The sequence below is a fragment of the Palaemon carinicauda genome, chromosome 7 (assembly GCF_036898095.1).
Source record: "Palaemon carinicauda isolate YSFRI2023 chromosome 7, ASM3689809v2, whole genome shotgun sequence".
Classification (NCBI taxonomy): Eukaryota; Metazoa; Arthropoda; class Malacostraca; order Decapoda; family Palaemonidae; genus Palaemon; species Palaemon carinicauda.
In genome coordinates this window covers 173,698,603-173,703,963 of record NC_090731.1, presented here as the reverse complement: position 1 = coordinate 173,703,963, position 5,361 = coordinate 173,698,603, and the positions used below count along the sequence as shown (strand labels likewise).

Sequence of the window (5,361 nt, the reverse complement as noted above, 5' to 3'; positions counted from 1 at the left end):
TTATGACTTCTTAAGGATGACCACAGAACAATTTAAGATGTTGGTCGAGTTGATGGGACCCTCATTCAAGAAGCAGAATACCAATTACCGTCTTGCAATTCGACCTGACTCTCCTTGACTGATGAAAAAATGGGACCCCGCGCATCAGTGATTCTGAATCACCATGAATCTCCAGGATTTGAATTGACTCTATTCGCTTGGTGTAAACTATTCCATTGAATTTAACGTGGGGAATCATGAATTGGGAGGATTCTCCACGAATTGAATCGATTAGATTCGCTTGGTGTAAATGCAGCCTTATTTATTAAGAATATTTAAGAGGAATTCAAAAGCCATCGTAATTTCTATATTCTGAGCCTTGCTGTAAAATATGGCTTTCAATGAATTTTAGTCAGTACAACTTCTACCTTTTCTGAAACGTGCTTGTTCATCTTTCAGCTTTTCATCACTCTCTCTTTCTAACCTTTTTTAGTACAAGCAAACTAATTTTGTGACAACTGACGGATGAGTGATGCCTCTGTAATTCAGTCAGGTATCCTTCCATATTTCTAAGGATTTTATAGATTCCAGTCAGTTTTTCAATGAGCGCACACAAATCCAGGCAATATTTTACAATAATTGCCTAGCTCAATTTCAGACAGCAGTTTCCAGAATGTTAAGCTTGCTCTAGATTCTTAAACTTATTCACTAGACAATACCTCTCACACTTCTCTCACTTACACGAGCTACACGGGACTACCTCCCTTCGCTTATTAGAGATTTCTCCGTCTAGCCAACTCTCACTCAGGCTTGCTTTAAACCTCTGAGTTATATGCTTTTGAGAGTAAGGAACGAATGAATGTATTAGATATGATAAATATATAAGAGATTGTAACGCTACTGGTAACAATGTAGAATCTACCTAAAGACAGTTTGATAATAAAATTTAATATATAATAAAGGCGACAAAAAACTAGAGGAAAACTAGATTCTTATATTTGAACAAGTCTAGAAATACTTCAAACAAGTATAAAAAAAAGTTTAAAAAATTCCCATATCACTACAAAACTGAGGGAAAAAAAAAAAAAAAAAAAAAAAAAAAAAAGACTACTAATAGAATAAAGCAATGAAACTTCTTGCTGGACCCAATCACGAAATACTTTTAAGATTATACAAGATTAGCCACTAACAGTTATAGAACCAGTGAGTACTCTTAAAACAAATAACTTTCAATGATAAATTTATACCACAGCAAGAATAAGTAAATACAAAAACCCATTTAAAAAAATTGCATACTATAAATTTCATAAAAGTACATAATGGGAAACAAACGAGACATTAAGAGACTGTTTCTAACATATCCCTCCCTTTAAGAGGAAGCAGAACATCATGGATCCATTAACAAACTTATGATACATTAGAACATTTTATATACAAAAACAAAGTATCTGGAAAACATGTAAACACTAAGGTTATCTTTGCCTTTGATATGCAATATCCCAAAGTTAAACTGAAGGAGGACCAAGGCCCACAGGGTTGACCTTGGAGTTTAGTTTTTAATTTTATTTACAAAAGACAATGGATTGTGGTCAGAAAAAAGAACCTTTAAGATTATTAATACAAAATTTATATATAAATCCAATATGAAGAGCATGAAGGAAAGCCAAAGCTGCTCCTTCACTGTACTCTAGGAACTCTGAGGTGGCTTCACTATGAAAAAAAAAAAAAAAAAAAAAAAAAAAAAAAAAAAAAAAAAAAAGGCCGGGTGAAGTGAATCATAACCAGAAACTGCTCCTACAGCCATATCACTGGGATCTTTGATAAACAGCTTGTCGAATTCAGATGGCTTCAACACAGAACTCATCCAAAAAAAGCTTTGATAGCTTCAAAGGAAAGTCTCCTATCTTCAGCCTACTAAAGTCAATCTCGGGGCTGGCGAGATTTAATCAGAGGTTCAGCAACTTTCAGATCAGTTTGGACAGAACCTGATAAAATCCAGCCATACCAATAAATCTATGTACTGCATGCTTGTTGATAGTAGTAGGCTATTTGTTTCACGTAACTTTAGCATCTTCGGCGCAATCATCTGTCCCAACATCCATGACCCAAGTATGTTAAAAGACTTTTCCCAATGGTAGTTTTGCTAGGTTGAAAAGTTACACCTACTTTAACGCGAAGAAAAAGTTCCCTCTAGGTCTTTTGATAAGTTTTTCCTAAGTACTGGCGTGCACCACAATGTCCTCAATGAAAAAAAGTCTCACCTGAAACAGAACATTAGACGTTGAAAGGTTGCAACAGCATTTGTCATTTAAAAACTAACAGTGTATTGAAATGGACCCAAGTGTGATAGCGTAGTAGTTTTCATATTTATTTTCTGTCAAGGGTACTATATAGTATCTTCTTAATGAATAAGCTTAAAAAATGTTAAGTATTTCCAACATAGATTTAAATTCTTAGCAAAGGATAAGTGTCTTTAAGGGGGCCAGAATATAACTTGAGATAATCTTTAGATTAAAGACTCACCTGGTTTATGGTCAAGGATGCAGGGTGAGTCCCAGGACCTGTCACTTCGTTCGGCCAACCCATTCGTATAAGGATCTACTTCACGTTCCTTAGATTTCTTCTTTTAAGGAGGTAATCTGTGTGGTCTGGCAGACTGGATTAGTCCCAGCGTGTTTATTTAGTCCCAGGTGTCAATGCCAAATTTGAATCTACAGTTGATAGATTTAGATCTGAAATTTAAAGTAAAAATAAAACTTTTCCAAGCTGGGGACCTGGTAGATACATGAAGTGTCCTGCAAGATCATATCGTAAAATTTACAAAGTTGATCTACTGTAGGAAGAGTTTTATCACCTGTAGTCTAAATAGCTATGTTAGCTATAGAATTTTCACAAACTTCTCCAAAGAATTTTAAATCTAAAGGAGATCCACTGCACTATAGGAACTATGGAGGAATCGGTTTACTCAAGAATAATTAACTGCGTTAAGTAAATAGTCACCAGTCTGCATCAAAACTGGTCATACAGCCACATTACTAGCTTCTACTTTGATAACAAACAGCTTGAATTTAGTGCCTTCAGCACAGAAGACATACGAGCTTTCATAGCTTCCAAAGCACGTCGACAATCTTCTGTCCACTTGCGACAACACTAGTACTGATTAGATTGATCAGAGGTACAGCAACTTCAGAAAAGTTAAGACAGAACCTCTGATAAAATCTAGCCTCACTAAAACAATTTCATCCAGCTACATCAATAAAACACTACTGTCTAGTTCATAAGAGTAGGCAGTTATTTGATGAACAAAGTTATCATCCTTTGGTACAATCATCTGGGTCTCAAAATCCATGACCCAAGTAAAGACTTTTCCAATGGTAGTTTCTTTGCCAGGTTGACTTTGTCTATTCTCCAAGGATGAAGTAGGTCTCTCAAGATCTTTAATATCAAAGTTTTCCTAACTACTGGTGTGCACCACATCGTCATGAATGACAACTTTCCATCTGAAACAGGATTAATCTGAAAGATAAAACAGGAAAAACGTTGAAAGGTTACAACAGCTTGTCATTTCAAAGGAAGAACAGTATTGAAATAAACCTAGATTTTATAAAGGCAGGAGCTTTTAGCAATTTCTGTCAGGGGTACTTCGTAGTATCTTTTTAATGAGAATGGTTAGAGATTTGGCATTTCCAACAAAATTTAAGTTCTTGGCAAAGAATAAGAGTCCATAAATTAACATTAAATACCTATAATCTGTGCAGATGAGGAACAGGTTTTTGGACGAGGATTGGGTGAAGCTCAGGAGGTGTGTTCTGCCAACTCATTCCGTGTTAGACTTTTGTTCCATAGCTTCCTTCTTGTCTCCCTCCGACAGACTGGATTATTCCCATGTGAAGCCGCAGTTTATGGTAAGAGCTACTTCTGAAATAAAGTTTAATCAAACTCAATTACAGCCTAATTACCACGCTGAGGGATCTGGTAAAAACATTAAAAGTTCTGCAAGATTAAAAAGTCAGAATTATAGTCTATCTAATACGATAATAAGGTAGTAGGAATTTAATTCCATCTCAGTGGTCATGTTAACTATCTCTGGAATTTTCACTTTCTCCATAAATTTTCTTCAGGAGATCCACATTAACTAGTCTAGGGATTTTAAAGCCTTCCGGGGGTGCAATTTAATTAAAATTACTTTCCATTATAAAGGTCTTGAGGTTTGATGGGATACCTTTAGACTCAAACACTTGATCCTCTTTACTGAAGTACCGGTCTGAGATTATTTAACCCACTCCAAAATGTTTATAGCAAGAGCATATTCGATGTTATTTTATTCCTTTCAATAGTTACGTAAGGAACTTCCTATGGCGTTCAATTATTAGCTTGTACCAATTAACTTTTACTCCTCACAAGCTAACCTCCGAAGTTCACGCTCAAACCATGAATAAATAGTTAAAACCGATAGGTACTTCGACACTGACCCTTACCCTTAAAAACATTGGACTAAATAGGTCACAATTCTCTAAGGCTACAACAAAAATAAACCTTGTAAACTTATATAACAAACCACCACCTATCACGAACACCAAAACGAAACAAAACTAATGAAATAAAGTAATGGCATAAAATAAAAAAAATCTAATTGGAACAACTTACGAAATACTGGAGATCCGTAGAGCATAATCCTTAACACTTACACAGAACCAGTAAATCTAATCTTAAAACAAATTCTAACTTCCAAAGAAGACTAAACTTCACTCCAGCAAGGAGTACCAAATACAAACAAAATCACTGTTTAAACAAGGATTACAGAGTAAATGCTAAGAAAGTACAATTAAGGGGGAACTACACGAAAAAGACAAAATAAATATTACGTGAAATTATTAAGCTATCGTAACATTATGCATACAATTTATATATTAATTAAGATCATTTGATGTTTGTAAGACGACTTATAGTAATGGAAACACCAGCCTTCTTCGATCATAGAATTGCATCAGAGGCTGTGACAACCATTTCCATTTTTAGTCATATTTACTCTTACATGTGTTTACCAGCTGCAGGATAATACGAAAAATAACGGAAAATATAGGTTAGCCCAACTGTGAGACCCTAGTAAATCAGTCTTTCTTATTTCATTTGATTTCTCATTTTTTTTTCTTTTTTTTTTTTGTCAATTTATGGTACATATTGAAGAGTAATGAACCTAAAAACTGAATGTTCCTTTAAAGCAGTGGTTCCCAAACTAACTTACCTGACGCCCCCTTTTTGCTTCCAGTAGACCCGTACGCCCCCACTCCTCGCTTTTTTTTTATATATATATATATATATATATATGAAATGATTCTTACATTTATTTCTTAGCATTGTACAGAAAAACAGATTTCTGTT

At 34.8% G+C, this 5,361-nt stretch overlaps 1 long non-coding RNA gene across 1 annotated transcript; it reads right to left on the bottom strand.

The window, feature by feature from the left end:
- Nucleotides 1-2,117: 2,117 nt before the first annotated feature.
- LOC137643730 (uncharacterized) lies at nt 2,118-4,684 on the bottom strand. Its single transcript, XR_011045059.1, has 5 exons — nt 4,627-4,684; nt 3,723-3,897; nt 3,075-3,495; nt 2,503-2,711; nt 2,118-2,240 (listed from the first exon to the last, which is right to left on the bottom strand). It is a non-coding gene; the product is annotated as an uncharacterized lncRNA (long non-coding RNA).
- Between the last annotated feature and the right edge of the window lie 677 nt (nt 4,685-5,361).